Genomic DNA, 17,866 nt, shown 5'->3' with positions numbered 1-17,866 from the left:
CTAACATATTGGGCCAGTTGATTCAGCTTATCCATATGAATTTCACAATGATGAATACTATCCCTCATGTTTACAAATGATAATGTAGCACAGCATACTAGCACTTGTCATTAATGCAGATAAAACACCCTCAAGATTCCTGGCAACATCTGTAAAACTCTCTCATTTTTTCATGACAGGAACCCATGTCTTGGGACATGGAAAGTATTTGTGCTGTGTGTGTCCTCTAGAACCATTGCAGCTCCCAAAGCTCCCAAAGCTGTGACGAGGTCCATCAACAGCAGAGTCAGCAGGTGCTGGGGCCTCCTCAGCTCAGCACTTTCTCTGTGCATGTGAGGAAGTTGGTTTGTGAGTAGAATGAAAATCTCAGGAATCCTGTGCCCCTGATCTGTGATGATTTCTGTGCATTTTACTGCCCTGATATTTTAATTGATACAGGGTGAGCCTGGGGACTTGGAAGTGATGCTTCAGTGTTGATACCACATATAGACTTATGAAAATGTGACATCTGCATCATCATAGGATGTGATTTCATTTGTTTCATTCTGTAAGGAAAAAAATATTTTTCTGACACCACTAGTCTGTCAAGAGGTATTGTCCCAAATTTAAAGAAGGTTATACAAAATGTTTTGCATATGGGAGAAGGAGGAAAGTGTAGGAACTATAATATTGAAAACAAAAACAAAATCTTGGATAGCTTGTGACATCTGAAGAACTCACACATTAATAAAATTTACTTGGGAATTCCTAATTAAAGGTGAACAGAAAGCAAAATGGACATCAAAGACATCCCTGGAAGAGAAAGGTGAAGGGGGGAAGTCCTGTGGTTATCTCTAGGAACGACCTGTTCCTGCTGGAGCCAGGAGGATGCTACTTTGAAAGTTTTGCTAGAGTTATATTCCTGGAAGAACACCAGCTATTGCAGGTTCCAAAGCCAAGAGGAAAGGAGGATTGCAGAAGGGAAAGACAGACTTAGCCAAGGGACTGCAAGGGTGGGGAGGAAAGCAGAGAACTATGGCAATTGGTTTGTATACTGGAAGAGACAGACTGTGCTGCAGAGTATTTGAACTGAAAAACGAATTTCCTAATCTTCATTATTTTTTAAATAAGAAAAAAAATAAGCCCAAATCAAAGAACAAAACCAGAAAGCAATCCTGGCAGAAGCCAATACAAAGGACATAAACACACAGACAATATTTAACCACAGGGCAGATGACAATTCTCAAAGCCCAGCTACAAATTCCCAAAAGTAGGTGCCATCCTGGGATACCCGAGTCCTTTTAAATATACATACTAAATAAAAACACCTGTTGAGTAAAATAATAATTTCACACAAATCCAAACATTCTCCAGCTCTTCCCCTCTTTCCCCAAAACAGCTCTCAGGTATCTGTTCTCCTATTGCATGACCAAAGTCAAGTCAATCTTCCTGGAGTTCCCTCAAAGCGTCTTGACAAGGATCCTTATGTATGAACGTAGCATCTAAAAACATCATGTTTTCTGGGCTTCCAGGTCCATGGGTGCCCATGTCAACTGTGGGGAAAACAAATGCTCTTCATGGACATCATATTGCCTGGAAAGCCCAGAGGCCCAAGGTGGGTTTAGAGCCAGGCAGGCTCTTGCAGCATATCATGCACATGGGACAAGCTGGGTTGATTCTCAGGATGTGCTGCTCAGCCATGGTAGATTGTGGTGTTGATGTCGTATGCTACTGAGGGTCTATATTGCTTTGCTGGAGAAAGGCTTATGGTCTCATTGGGTTGTGCCATGTCATGGATGGACTTGTACCATGGGGCATCTTCACAGTTCCTGCTGGTCCTGGACCACCCATGCCAGGTAATGCTAATCCTATTGGTCACCCATCGTTCCTTGCATGTGCAAAAATCCAGGTCCAGGACCTAGGATAATGGTGTGAACCATCTCCTTCTGTCTAGCTTCTCAGATGGAGTAATGTAGGGCTGATCAAACTCAGGTATTCTAGTCACTCCAGGTCAGATGTCCTCCCACAGATTTGGGTCTACAAACACCAAGGACATACTGCTCCCCAGCACAGTTAAGGCACCATGACCCCTGGGCCTCCAGGCTTGCAAAGTGCTGCATCTGCTGAACTTTGGGGCAGGATGGTGGGAGAGGCCAAGTGTGTATTTGCTTGGGAAATATGTCCCTACTGGGAAGTTGTGTTGTCTCCCACAGGGACCACTGTGAGGGAATGGAAACTGCACTGGAGGAGACTGTGCTGGAGGTAAGCCTGGGGTAAATCTATCCCTCCCTAAGGTGCCCAGAGGCTCCTGGGACCTATGCCTCATGATAGAATTGTATGACGTCAAGTGAGGCCCCATTGGGACCCCATGAAGAGGCATGTTGGGTCCCATGGTATTCAGAGAAAGCATCTGAATGGAATGAGAAAGTGGTTAGGTCATCCCCATTGGGCAGTGGGTTGGCATCTGAACCATGGAGTTTGGACCTAAAATTCAAAGGCTCTGTATTGATTCCCATTATTCATTGATGGTAATTCAGGAGAACAAGCTGGAGGGGAGTTGCCATTGAAGCTGGCCACAGTCTTGAGAGCCTCATGGTACAATGGAATGGGGTAGAACTGGGCATTGCAAACTTGGACATCATAACTGAGAGAGAGTTCTGGGAAAGGGTGAATCTGGAGGCCTAGTGTAAGGTGTAAGATGTACTATAGGGAACACTTTCAGAGATATTCACAGAGTCAAGCTGGCATGCTGTAGGAAGTCAGGGGCCACCTGACTCCATACTTCCCAGCCTGGTGTTGGGGCCATAGTGTAGAAGGCTTTGTAGCTTGGAGACATCCCAGGAGTCTGGAGGGGAGGCTTGGGAGAGGAGGTCCAAACAGGTGATGGGGCAGGAAGTGACAGATATTTGAGGTGAACAGGAAAAACAGCAGCAGACCCCAGTACTGGGGGTGATTTAATGGAACAGCAGCTGCTGGTCCTGCCAGCATACATGACAGTTGTGAGGGGGTGAGAGAGGGCCTTGAGATTCCCCAAGGGCGAGCACAGCATGGGGGACTGGACTTGGTGCATCATGGGCAATTTCAGAAGGTTAATGCCTGGGGAATACACGTGGCTGCTTGCAACAGATATATCCTCACTCAACTGTGGTAACTGTGTTTAAGCTAGTGGGGTTACTGGACGGGTTAAGAGGTAGTGGGGGCATATGGCTGAGCCATCTGTTAGTCCTTTGTACAGGGCCCTATTTGTGTTCTAAGATTCCTCAAGCCACTGTTGCTGCATGGAGCCTTAGACATGGGTAGGACTGGCCTGGGCCCATGCAATGCTGCTGAGGGTGCTCAGCAAACGGCAGGAACACCATCTTTTGCTGGGCAAGCAGCATGTCTGAACTAGCTGGGTGTAATTTAATCATCACCTCAGAGCCTGACCCTGACTCTCAAATCTTCTCAGAGATCATCTGAGATCTAGGTCCCATGTAGGCATATAGATGGACATCTCCCTTCTCCCCACCAGGAACCATCACAAATTTATGTTCTCATCAGTACCTATCTGTGCAGACATTTCTTCTGGAAAGTCACCTCTGAAAGGGCTCAGATGGCCCTCAACTAGTATCTGAGGGAAATGGAATTATTCCCACATTGCACATGGTACTGGGAGCCTGGGATCATCCTGTTCATCTCAGTGCACATCCCCAGTGGGAGACCCACCTGTTACTCTGCTAGCTGCTCTTGATACATCTCTTCAGACAATCCTGAGAAACTAGGGGTTATTGTGAGGTTTAGGCCTCTGTGCAAGGCCAGGCATTATCTGAGAAATCTGTAACACCACACAGAAGGCCAAAGCTGAGGTTCTGAGAAAATGGAAGGTGGAAGATGAGATGTGAGTTACATGACTGAGAATCTGACACAAGATCAAGATACTCACTGCTTTTTTGGCTGAAAATGGGAGATGTACTCATTCCTAAGAATTTTCAAATGTTTATATGCAATCATGAAGCCCAGTAAGTTTACATTCATTTCACCAGCAATATATGATACAGAATTTATTGATTTATCCCCAAAATGTTATCTTTCCACAAAACTCCAAGACACTCACATCTCCTTGAGTAATGCTTCTCTGAGTCTTCCAACCAAAAGCTTGCTACATAGAAGGAAGACATGAAAATAGAGATCATGAAAACCAACCCATCCATGACTCTGGGTTCTTGGACTGAAGAATAGCTCTGGATGACCAGCTGATTACCTTCAATTAATAGGAATTAAGACAGAGCAAACAATAAGGATATAAGCTGTCAAGGCATAAGATGCCCTGTTCAAAACGGGATGTGGAAAAAGAACAGATCTTATCCTCCTTTCCTGTCACAGAGTCACCTCCATCACATGTATCTTTGGGAAGAGATGCTGGGTTGTTTCAATTGTTCATATGATGGGGACATGTCCAGGTCACATGGGCTGACCTTGAGAGCAAATAACCTTGATGTGCTAGACAGGGACTAAAGCTGCATCCACCATGGAACGACATCATTTCAGATATTCTCTGAGTAGGTCAGAATGAAGTAAGTTGCCTAGGGAAACCTCCCTGACTCAGAGAGAGTCAATGACAAGGGACTAACACAATCTACAAGCAACTTACACACTTAATGTTGGACGTAAACACTGGAGCTCTATTCAGACACGGTAACACTTACCATGTTACACTGATCATTACACGCTGCTATGCTATTTGTATGTGATGTTTGCCAATAACACCCAGTCTATGTAATTGTTAACTTCCTGAGAATGTCTTTGTCACTCAGGGTCCATGTGGAGAAAGACCGACATGTGTGGTATAGGATTGCATAGTGTATATATTTAGGAAGCTCCCATGTAAGAGAATATGAAGACGGGACTGTGAGCTTCAGAAATTTCTCCTAACATGGTTCATGATTATCCCCTGGTTAGGAGAAGTTGTTTGGATTGAAGTTTCCTAAAAGTCTGTTTCCTGTTCTGTGACTGCACCAGTGCCACCTCTGCACTCAGTCAAGTGCTGGGAGCCTTGTTAGTTCCCGTGTCTTCTGCACATAATGATGGATGTTAGTAGGCAGTTCAGGCTTCTGTCCTTCACAGACCCTAGAGTTTAAGGCAGCTCAGGTGTTATTCACTATCCATTATGTGAACATGATTATTTGAAACCATGTAGGATAGACAACTAGCATTCATGAAAAAAAAATATTTGAAGGAGGATATGATTCCAAAACCCTGGATGAGTGTAAGCCTGTTGTTGAAGACATAGAAATGAAATGGTTGATGAAATTAATGTAAATGTATGAATGAAGTTCGAATTTTGAAGAGTTGATGTGAATGAATGCATGGCCTCCAGCTACCTATACCATTAAGATGGACATTGTGTTTACCTGGTAACACTATCCCTATGTAAAGTTTAAAGCAGAACACATAAGCCACATCTCTAACATTATCAACTATACATGTTAAGCAGTACCAGTTGGATTGCCTGAATCTGCACAGGTTTGTAATTCGAAACAACAGTGAACACCTGAAGACAAAGCAGTTTCCCTCTTCAACTAATGACCCAGAGGCTGGAAGCTGCACCAAAGGTCTGCACACAGAATGAATGACAACAGTCTCTGTATGGATGGTCCAGCTGCATGATGTATATTTCAATTTGTTGCCACGTCCTGGCTGTGTTCACTGTTCAGACTTCATTGTAGCTCCTGTTTCAAGATGGTGATGGTCATACAAAGCCCACAGGAACACCTCTCCTGCTTTTCCTATCCCAATGATGTGAGACACTTCCTTTGCCACCCATTCCCAACATGTGTACTTTTCTGAGGCAGGGACAAATGAACAGGGCCAAGTCACCAGGGACTAAATTATGAGATGGATACTGGCTATGAAGGTGTGCAGAATGCTACAGTTCTGTGGTCGTGGATTCTTCTAATGAGGTTTCTGAGGAAAGATATTAGGGTGGGAGGGGTTTTAGGAACTTGTTTTTACTATCAACTCACTACCTCATGGTTCCACCATGCTAGGACAGTATTTCCTTCTGTTGACAGAGCTTATCTGTGTGAATTTCACAATAAAGGATAGCAACTCTCATATTTATGAGCCACTAATATACTGTAGCATATTAGGCAAACACTCTCACCATTAATGCAGATAGCATAGTGCTAAGGTTCCTGGAAACAACTGTTTGAATCTGTCATTGATTCATGACAGGAAACTGTGTCTTGGGGCATGGAAAGTTCTCGTGCTGGGTGGTTCCTTCAGGGCCTGTGCAGCTCCCACAGCTGTGCCCAATCCACCGATAGCATAGTGGGCAGGAGCTGAAGGGACTGTGCAGTGCCACGGCCTGCTCAGCACATTCGCTGTAGGTGTGAGGCTTGTGGAAAGACTCCACGCTACTGTGTCTCTAATCTGTGAAGATTTCCACACATTTTACCACACTCTCATTTTAGTTGATGCTGAGTGATCCTGGGGAACTGAAAGGTATGCTACAGCATTTACATCACAGATAGACTTATGAAAATGTGAATCTCCACCATCATAGGACATGCTTTCTATTTCGTATAAGAAACAGTATATTTTATTTTTCTGACACCACAACTGTGGCAAGTGGTTTTGTACAAAATTTAATGAAGGTTAGACAGAACATCTTGTGCATGACAGAGAAAGGAAACAAACATTTGAAACAAAAATAATATCTTGTATAGATTTTAGCATTTGTTCCAGTGCCCCGTTAATAAAATTCACTTTAGAATTGTTAAGAGAAGGAGTAGAGAAAGCATGGTGGGTCGCAAAGTCTTCACTAGGAAAAAGAAAGGTGAGGGGGGTGATAATTCTAGAGGATATTCTCACGGCAGAGCCATCCCTGCTGGTTTCAGGAAGATGCTCCTATGTAGGCTTCAGTAGAGTTATTTTCCTGGAAGATAATTGGGTATTGTCAATGCCAAAGTGAAGAGAAGAGGAAAGCCACCAGCACAGGCCTGACGGAGAAACACACTTAACCAAGGGACTGGAAGAGTAGGGAGGAAAGGACAAAAGCATGGTGATTGATTTGTACACTGGAATAGACAATCTGTGCCAAAGAGCACATGGACTGAAAAACAAGTTACCTAAGCTTCATTATTTAAAAAAAAACAATTCTGCTTCCCACCAAACTTAGTTCCTTTCTTCTGCTTTTCACTAATACTCTGCTATGAGGTGATAGCTTGGCTTTTCTCTACACTGAAGTTGAAAGAAAATAGTAAAAAGGTCTGAAGTCAGATTCTCTACCTAATGTTAACAGTCCAGAATTCCTGTTCTCCTGTTGTCCTGAAGACTAGAGTCTGCTAAAATTTTACAGTATAGTACAATACACACAAAAAATAAAGCCCAAATCAAAGAACAAAACCAGAAAAGAATTCTAAAAAATGCCTGTTGATTGAATGAATAGTTTGTTTTCAGGTAAATCCACACATTCTTGAGCCCTCCCCTGCTCCAAAGCAGCCCGTGGGGGTCTTTGTTCTCTTACTACATGACCAACTGTCAGTCTTCTTGGAGTTCCCTCACTGCAGCTCTCAGAACCTGGAAACAAATCTTGAACAGGATAATATGCCCAATCTTAGCAGCATAAATCATCACATTTCCTGGGTTGCCAGGTCCTTGGCTGAACCGACTCTTACCCACATCAGCCGCCATGCCCGGGAGCCACAGTTGTGTGAAAATCATGATGTTCTGTTGAGGTTACATCAGTCCTTGCTGAAATCATGCCCACTGCAGCAACTTGGCTTCTCATCAGGCTGGGCTGCCTGGGCATGGTATATATTGCTGATGACATACTCCAATGGTGAGGTCCTATCAGAAAGAACACAGTTACAATAATATATTCCATACTCGGTACTGCTGTGACAGGGAGTTTGAATTGTTTCCCTATAGAAATTCAAATTGAAAGGTGATGGACAGGTAATTGCTGAGAAGTCAGTGTAATATGACTTTCAAATGCCTTGGATCATCACACTGTACCCCACTGTTGTCTCCATAATGTACAACCATGTTGATGTAAAAAGAAAATTTACAGTGATGATGAATGAGACTGGGGCTAGGGTTAGGGTTAGGTTTATGGTTAGTGTTATTGTTAGGGTTAGGCTTAGGGGTAGGTTTAGGGTGAGGGTTAGGGTTATTATTAGGCTTAGGGTTAGGGGTAGGGTAAGTTTTAGCATTAGTATGTTAGTGTTAGTTTTAGGGTTATGGTTAGTGTTAGGCCTAAACCTAGGTTTAGGACTAGGGTTAGGGTCAGGGTTCATATTTGGGTTAGGGTTCTGGTTAGAGTTATAGTTAGGGTTGGGTTTAGGATTATTATTATTGTTACAGTTACATCCTGGGCTTAGGGTTTGGTTGGGGGTTAGGTTTTGTGGTAGGATTAGGCTTGGTGCTAATGTTTGATTAGGTTTAGAATGAAGTTGAACGTTAGTCTTATTGTTATTATACCTAAGGCTATGGTCAGGTTTAGGATTTTGGTTAGGTTCAGGCTTAAGTTTAGGGTTTGGGTAGGTTTTCCATCAATATTAGGTTAGGGATAGGGTTAGGGTTGAGTTATTTTAGTGTTGTGCCAAAGTCAAGTGTCAGGGGTAAGATTAGTGTTAGGGTAGATTTAGGGTTAGGGTTTTGCTTTGGGGTAAGGCTAGGGTTACAGTTAGGGTTAGGGTTAGTGTTATTGTTAGGGTAAGGCCTATGGATTTGTTTAGGTTTAGAGCTAAGGTTAAGGTTAAGGTTAGAGTTAGTGTTAAGGTTAGGTTTAGGCCTGGAGTTAGGATTAAGATTTGGGTTAGGTTTATTGTTTTTGTTAGATTTATGCTAGGGCTTGGTTTGGGATGAGGTTACAGATAGGGTTAGGCTATCGAGTGAGAAAGAGAAAGAGAGAGAGGGAGAGAATGAAACAGCAAGGAAGAAATAGAAAAGGAGTGAATGGGAAGTACAAAGACAGACTTTTAGAAATAATGAAAGAGAGAAAACATGTATCAGATAATCAAAGAATCAAAAAGGACAGAATGAAAGAGAATTAAAGAGAGATAGAAAGATAGTAAGAAGAACAGAATGAGAGGGAAAAAGAACATAGAGAATGACAAGAGAAAGTAGAAAAAGATAGAATGAAATAGAAATAGAGAAGAAAAAGGAAAGCCAGTAAGAAAGAAAAGAAAAGAGAGATAATGAGGAAAAGATAAAAAGAGAGAAAGAGGATACATTGAGAAAGAAAAACAGAGAAAGAGTATGAGAGAAAGAGAAATAGAGAAGGAAATTAAACAAAGATGGGGAAAAAGATTGGGAAACAAAGATAGGAAAGGAAGAGCTAAAGGGAGTAAAATGAGAAAGAGAGAAAAGAAAGAAAACTTAGAGAAAGAGAGAGAGAAAGATGGAAAAAGAAAGAAAAAGAGTAAGACAGAAAGTAAAAGAAAGAAAGAGATAGACATACAGAGAGTTTAAGAAACAGAAAGATAGAAAGAAAATGAAATTAAGAAAATTAATGTGAGATAAACAAAGAAACAGAGACAAAGGAAGAGGAGGGAAAGGAAAGTAATAAAGAAGAGAAATGAAGAGATTAGTGGTAGATTAAAATAGGAAGAGACACAGAGAGAAAAGAAGAAAAAGAGAGAGAAATACAGAAAGAAAAAGAAAAAAGAAAGACAGAGGGGAGAAAAACAATAAAGGAAAGAGCAAACAAGAAAGGTAGAAAGAAACAGAACAAAAGAAAGAAATAGGGAAAGATAAAAGAGAGAAAGAGAGACAAGATGAGACAGAAAGAGAGAAATTAAAATTAGGCATGAATAGAAAGAGTGAGAGAAACAAAGATAGGGAGAGAGAAAAAGAAAACCAATTGACAGAGAAAAAAGCCTGAGAGAAAGAAAGCATAAGGAAAAAAGAGAAAGAAAAGGAAAGTAGAGGGAAAAAAATAAAAGACAGAAAGAAAGTTAGAATGAAATTAAGAAAAGAGAGGAAGTATCAGAGTCAAAGAAAGGGAGAAAGAGGAAAATAAGGAGCTACAGAGATAGAGTGAAATAGGAAAAGAAAAAGGAAAGAAAGAAGGAAGGAAAGATTGAAAGAAAAAATAGAAAGTGATAAAGAATTACAAAAAGTGTGACAGAGAGAGCTAAAGAAAGAGGAAGATAAAGAAGGAAAGAGAGGGAGAAAGGACAAAAGAAAGAGAGAGGGTACAGAGGGAGGGAGGAGGGAAGGAAGGAAGAAAGAAAGGAAAAGGGGAAGAAATGAAGAGAGACCAAGAGAAAATAAAGAAAGAGAGGCAGAGGAGACAAAAAAGAAAGAATGAAAGAATGAATGAAAAAGAAAAATTGAGATAAAGACAGAGATAGTAAGAACAAGGGGAGAGAAAAAAGAAAGGAAAGATAGAGAATAAGGCAGTCATAATCTCTTAGATGAAGAGATGTGTGACTCATTGCTCACCACTTCTAATCAGTTCAAGAAATTTAAATGTACTTCCACTCTTTACTAATACATATCTATTACGAAAAAAAGAACAGTAGAAAAAGTTTTTAAAAATTCAATGTAGATAAATAACACATAAAACAATGTATATTTCCTTTCTTTGAACGTGGGGTCTTGTGCTGGCCTGGCATAAGTTCTACCACTTGAGGTTTATTCCTCAGAATAGATTGTCTATAAGTAAAATTAACATATGAATTATGACCTTCCCACTCTGTCCCCCATATTTAATTTTAATGCAAATCATTTTTTTCCAATCTTCTTATTTCAAATGCCTCAAAATAGGAACAATGGAAACCTAAAATTGATCATGCAAATGCAAAGGTAAAGATACAGTGTTGCATCTAGAAGACAAATAAACTGGAATCCTGATAGTCACGGGAAGATTTCCACAAACTGTGCACACAGAATGGATATGGATGTGAGCAATCTGGCTCACCTAGAAGAGAAAATGAGCAAGACACAAGGGGAAAGACTCACCCTAGATAGTCACAGGTTTCTGCCATCTTCTTCCAATTGTGCCCATGTCTCCCTTCAGTGATCCTGGGATTTCTGAGATCTCGCATTCCTCTGCAGCTCTTCGTTGTGAGGAAGAAACAATGATAAATGACTACTCCCTGTATATGAACTGCAATAGCAGTTCAGCCTTTGGTGTAATTCACACAGTGCAGTCCCATGACCTGTGCTGAGTCTGCTCCTTCCCTCATGTAAGACCTCGCTGTAACTGCAGGCAGTTCCTGTTATTTCCACAGATGGTGCTCATGGGAACTACAAATTTTTGTGCCTGTGGACTTCTAAGCCACTAGACTTTCCTTTATCCTGTCAGTCATTGGAAATGAAATGAATCTGGGCCCTGTCTGTGGCTCCCTAGGGAAAATGGAGCTATTCACTCTTTCTCTGAAATATCCCAATAACTGCATGGAAATGTCTTTGCAAATTGTGGAGACATAGAGAAATACCATCTCTGATATCTCTAATGTCACAGACACCAAGTCACCTTTGCCTCTTTTCCTTCTCTATTTGAGCCTGGTTGAATTTCCGAAGCTTCTGAGCATTCTGGGGATTCTGTGGTTCCTGTTTCCTTGTCTTTTGGGCCGTCAGTCTCTGGGATCATGGATCTGTCCTTGAAATGGATGGGACAACTTTTGCTTCGTTCTGGTTGTCTAAAGGCCACTCGGTCTTCCAGTTTGCCTGCATGTAGAAAAGGAGAGCTGTTATTGTCAAACCCATATTACAGGGTGCTCTCAAGTGTCAACATACATAAGTATTTTAAATCACATCCATATTCTTATAAGGAGTGCACATGGACTTCCACCAGATTTGTTGGTACAGTTTTGAAAATTATATTTTTGTTTACAATGACCTTTCTAGGAAAGGATGCTACAAAGGAAGGTTGGAGGATATCAAGGTAAGGATAATGAGCCAGAGTTCAGAAGCAGTATAAAATGTGGCTGGAGGATAATTTACTCCTCAGAGTCTCTACATGGTTCCATCTGCTTGGTGAGCAGGTCCTAAGAAGGGAAGGATTGCACATGTCACCTAATCTAATCATCTTGATCTGATCTCATTGGACTTTGTGATCTCCCTTATGAAAAGTTGTATGACTGCTGCTTACCAGTTTTAAACATTTGAAGAAATTTAAATCTATTTCTAATCTTTACTAATATGTGTTTAGTAGAAAAAGGAACAATAGAAACAATTAAAAAAACAAACACTTAACTAAGCATCCATGAAAAATACATAAAAACAATGTTCACACAGTTTCTTTTTTTTTTGATGTGTATTGGGGATTTGAACACAGAGTCTTGTTCTTAGAAGGCAGTAACTCTACCACTTGAGCCTTATTCCCAGCCCTAGATTTTCTCTAATGAAAATTAACATATGAATTATGACCTTTTCCCTCTTTCTCCACTTACTTAAACATTATTCAAATCAATTTTGTCCAATCATCTCATTTCAGGTGTCCCAAACAACAACAATGAAAACACAAAATTTATCATGCAAATGCAAAGTAAAAGGGGACAGTTTTGCATCTAGAAAAATGCATAAAATGGAATCCTATTAGCCACAAACTGTGCACAAAGAATAGGGTATTTGTGAGAGTGCTATGGACCAGGAATGAGATTACAGTGAGGGAATACAGGTGATTGAATTCATATACTTACAGGAAATAGAACAATGAAACTTATTTCAATTCATTAATTTGGGGCAAGAGGGAGTCAAGGGAGATAGAATATGGGGGCAATCCAATTGATGAACAATACAAGCCTACACAGAGCTATCAAAATGAGTACCCACTGTACAAGAAAAATCTCTAATGAAAGAGTAATAAAATATACTAGCAGCAAGTAAATTAAATATATGAGGGGCAGAGTAAAATAGTTATATGCATATATATTTATTTTACTTAAAGAATCCATAGCACTGCAAACATTATAGAGCCCCTGCCTAGCAAGCACAAGACCCTGACTTCAAACTCAAGTAGCATCACAATTAAATAGGATAAGAAATCTACACTGTTTGGATCCATGAGGTTTTTATTGACCCATTATTAAGAGTTACCTTTGTTGTTATTTTTATTTCCCTTTTTTACTACTAACTTCATGTTAGTAAAGTTTGTAGGGAGATTTAAATTTCTGCAGATGGTAGAAGTGGTACTGAATCATCACACAGCTTTGCATCTGAGAGATTAGGAGATCAAATGTGATTGGATCAGTATGATTGGAATAGATGACTGACATGTCAATCATGTGACCCTCATAGGGCCTTGTAAAAGGCCTTTGTGAGGCACCTTTCTTCACATGTATTTTCTCCACTGTCCTGGAACCTGCATCAGGGCTGTTTTTCTAGCACCAGTCTCAGTGAAAATTTGCTGATACACACAAGAAAGGTAAATGAATTTCAGGATAGATTCTATTTGCAACTTGTAGTTCAGATTTTTTATCAGAAATCAGTACATTGCAAATAAATGGTGATATGCATGTTTGGATCTTAGGAAAAATTGTTTTATTTTATGCAGGCCTGTAATTGTAAGGCTGATATCCCAGTGGCAAGGAGTTTGTGGCAGGAAGAGCAGGGGGAAGTTATACCTGAATACATAGGATCTTCAGGAAAAACTGTGGCTCATAGTGAAGACCCTCTGTAAAATCTAACAAACAAACAAAAATGACAAAAAAATGAATAAACATAGGAATACATGGAGCTCATCTGTAGAGTTCTTGCCTAATACAGACAAGGTCTGGAGCTCACCACAGCACTGAAAGAAAAGAAAATATCATTTCTTTTTCAGCAGCATTTCATTGAAAGAAGATGCAGAAAAGAATGAAATGAAGTCTTCAAGGCCCCCCTTTCCTTAATCAGAGGCCAGTTTGTGTACTTTTGAGGTACCACAGTGCCTTTGTCCTTACATTTCTTTTGGCAATTAATTCTATGTCTTCAATGATATGCAAATGAGGACATGTGAAGTGATTTAATCTTATGTGTCCAAATCTTAGAAACTTACATGTAAGAATATTAAATTTTAGAAAGGTAAAATCTCATGATCCATATTCCTACCCTGAAATTACCATTATTCAGTAAGCTCCCCAGAAGTGTATAAGAAAATGCCTTTTATTCAACAGAACCATCATGAATTTAGTATGATTTTGTTTGTCCTTATGGTATAAAATATGTTAATATTTGAGATGGTGACTGGAAATCCCAGTCATCACACCTCTTCCTCAGGTGTACTGGGGCCTAGATATGTGGACACCACACTATTCTCCTTCCATGTTTAATATGATAACTTACCATTGTTTTCTTGTTATGTATTAGTGTTATATCCTCCCTGTCTTAGTTGCTTGATTAATGTGAAATTTCATGTTGAGAAAATACCAATGAATATCTGAAATGCTTATCTTTCCTATAACAACCAAGCAAGCTAATGTTTTTCTATAGAAGGAGGAGCAGACTTTTCCCCAACGATTGTGAAAAATGTCAATCAACCACTAACATATCTGAAGTGGGCTCCCTGTGCCTTAAGTGTCTCCCATGAGGATCACCTATGCAAAAGAAAGTTCAGAGTTTATCTTTTACTGACATTTCCAGGCCAGCATTAAGAAGCTAAGGGCAGGACAGTGTTCTTCTTATGAGGATAGCCAAAGTCCAGATGATGGGAATACCAGTGTGCCTGAGGCTGCCTCCAAAAGGCATGCATTGGCCAGATGCCCAACATTCTGGCACCAACCTAGTCACCTGATGTAAATAAAAAGTCCTGCTTGCAATCTCCAGCACAGAGAAATGTCCAGAGCCCCCAAATCAGCTGTCCATGTTTCTATGCAGAGTGACCAGAATCCCACAAAGGAACCAAGACTTAAGCCCTCTGCTTTCACCCACTAGATCACTGGAAAACCTGGCATGAAACATCTCCAGACTATGCAGTCTAAACTGAATAACCATAGACTTGAAATGAAAGTAACACCTCAAGAGACAAAGAAAAACTTCAGCACAGGGACAGAGTTATGACCTACAGCCTCTAAGCAACAAACTTCACCTTGATTCTGCCATGTCTTTCAAAGTCCAGTAACCCATTGTAGAGCCATGTTCCAAGCCAACAACTGAGAATGTCCTTGAAGAGATTGTACAGTGACAAATGAAGCTCCAGGTTGGTGACAGTTGCCTCATCCCAATCTCCAGAGAAGAAAATGCTCCTGACACCAGCATCCCAAAGTACAGATGCCTAAGGGTCACTGCTCCCATGTCCCACTGAGTGTTGACTGTGAGGATCTGTAAGTGTCCTCATCTGAGGAGAGTGATGTGGAGTGAGACACCTACAGAAAGGGAAGATTCAATCTCCAGTGTTAGGTGACTTGTAGGGGACTGCTGGACTGAGCAGGGGTTGTCAGAGGGCACAGGCTCTTTCTGCTTAACCTTATTACCTTCTGTGGAACCTATACAATGGTTGCTCTCAAGAGATTTCTGGGAACAGTCACACAGCCATTGAGGGTTTAGATAATGTACACTAGGTTGTATTTTAACCGGAGCTTAATATAGTACCATCAGAAGTGTTTTGCATCAAGTTAATTTCATAAGACAGACTTGACACAGCTGTGTACACATTAAACTATATGCTTCCTCTAACATCCTGTAAACATTAGTTAATTTCTTTTAAATACATAAAAATTTTTAATTTATAAATTATATATATTATGTAAAAATTTATGTAAGTAACTACTTTAAACTCTTACTTTCAACTCTGTGAGGCTTTTAATTTCCAGGGGATGGAAAATTGCCATGTTACATATGACACACAACTTGCTTCTAAGGAGATGAATGTGGAGAGTCGAGGTATCCTGAGAAGAAATGCCGAAAGAATCCTGACTACCCTGTTTACAGAAGAAAGAAGGATTAGTCTCTACTCACACTGGCTCCAAACATCTGTTGTCTCTGCCTCTCATCAAAATGTAGTTTGCTGCTGATGAGGAAGCTGACTCTCCTGGGTGGGCTGAGTTTTTATATTTCTAGTTCACATTTGATTGACTTCCCCTCCCTGGCCTGTACTCTGAAAATGGAGAGTTTTAGTGAAGTATCTCCAGATAGTTCTGTGGACAGACATGTAGACAGTGAGGGTTCAGTGTATGCAATCTTATGTTGTACTTACAATGGAACTTAATATAATGTCATATGAAAAGTTTTCCATCCAGTTAGTTTCATAGAAAATAAGAATAACACACCTGTGTACATATTAAACTGGGAAATTAATACTCAAAATGTGCCTCCTATCAAAATAAAACTATTTAAGGAAAACTCTTGATAGTCCCTGTCATTTTAAACTTTCCCTGTGACCTACATGAAATATGAGTTTTTGACTATTGTTATCAACAGCAATGGCTGTGGCAAATGACCTTCTTGACTTATGTTTGATTTCCCTAACATCCTTAATTGTGTGTTTACTTTTCTCAATACCAGTAAAATCGTTACATGTATGACAAATTCTATGCATATTTTCACATCCTAGCAATGCAACTCAGCTTTCTCACACTTATCTGTTAACGTTCATTTTCATACCATGGTTCAAGAGGACTTTAACAATTCACTGAGCATTTAAGAAAACCAGAATGGTACAGGGATTCCTTGCTCTGGATTTGTCTTTCATGTTTACTTTCTTACCTACTCAATTTGTGCAGAATAAAGCACTCAGTCAATAGGTGAATTCTAGACTGGTTTTCTCATTCTGTGTTTTAGAGATGACAAACATCTCCTGACTCTGCATCCTGCAGCCCACACATCTCTCTTAAAATGAGGATCAAGTATAAACTATATGGCTGACAGTCAGACACAAGACCAAGATATTCAGAGTAGTCTTTGCAGAAAATTTGATGTGCCTGTGTGGTGTGTTTACATGCAATCATTAGGTAGTCATGAAACACAGTGAGTTGACATACATTTCTCCACCAATGAATAGATCTGAATTGATTGATTCATTGCTAAAATGCTTTCTTTACACCAACACGACCAAAACACTCCTATCTCCTCTGAGTCCTCTTTGTCTGTGATTTTTACCACAGAGCTTGCTCTGTGGCAGGTGAACCATGTAAATAGAGCCTCCCTCTCTTCATAAGACAAGCCTAGCCCTGATCCTACAGGTTTAGCAGAGGATCACAGTCAGGTGGAGATAGGGAAAATTGTAGGTTGAGGCAAACCCAGGAAAAAGTCAATAATGTTCACAGCTCAGCTAGAGCTGCATTATCTTAAAGGCTTTTCTACATTTTTAACACATGCTCAGATTTTGTGGGAGGTTGAAGTGAAAGGAGGTGTGCTGGACCTACTGGTCTAAAAAAACACATCACTGAGGCAGCAGTCTGGGTATTTACTGGCCACTTTTAGTCACATTTACAGTGAAAAGTGGAGCAGAGAACAGAATGGCAAGATTGAGAATTCTTGCTTTTTGGCCATAACAGAAGACAGGTAAGCACCTGGCCCAGAAGGGTGCTATACCAGAAGACAGGCACACACCAGGACCACAAGGGTGCCATTGCTAAAATTATCAGTACCATTAGATTGAAAACCATTTATTGTGCATGTAGAGAAAGGGAACCATTCCTGGAGGGCCTCACAGGAATTGGTTGGATGACTATATTGCCTTTAAGGGTACAAGAGCAATGACATTCTTTTCCTACACGAGTCACCACCTCCTAGTGATTCTATCACCCAATAGCTCCACAGGCTGACATCCAAGATTTTAACATGTGGACCTTTAAAATACAGCAATATTATAGGAAAAATGTAACTACAACATCTTTGGTTAACACATGGGCAAATCACATTTATAGTAGCAGAATTGCTAGGTTTGAATGTGTCTCTTGATTTTTAATGAGTTTAACTTCAACTACAATGCGACAGAGAAGAGAGATAGGACCTTTAGGAGCTTATTACATTA

The 17,866-nt window shown here is 40.4% G+C and overlaps 1 long non-coding RNA gene and 1 pseudogene across 1 annotated transcript; both read right to left on the bottom strand.

Annotated features, from left to right (window-relative positions):
• Window positions 1–1,528: 1,528 nt before the first annotated feature.
• Window positions 1,529–17,866, bottom strand: part of LOC109679226 (B-cell CLL/lymphoma 9 protein pseudogene) — a 204,762-nt pseudogene continuing 188,424 nt past the window's right edge.
• LOC141421321 (uncharacterized) lies at window positions 6,583–11,058 on the bottom strand. Its single transcript, XR_012445917.1, has 3 exons — window positions 10,930–11,058; window positions 7,638–7,809; window positions 6,583–6,895 (listed from the first exon to the last, which is right to left on the bottom strand). It is a non-coding gene; the product is annotated as an uncharacterized lncRNA (long non-coding RNA).

The sequence above is a fragment of the Castor canadensis genome, chromosome 3 (assembly GCF_047511655.1).
Source record: "Castor canadensis chromosome 3, mCasCan1.hap1v2, whole genome shotgun sequence".
Classification (NCBI taxonomy): Eukaryota; Metazoa; Chordata; class Mammalia; order Rodentia; family Castoridae; genus Castor; species Castor canadensis.
Note: the sequence above shows the minus strand (reverse complement) of the source record. Positions and strands in the feature narration are given on the sequence as shown.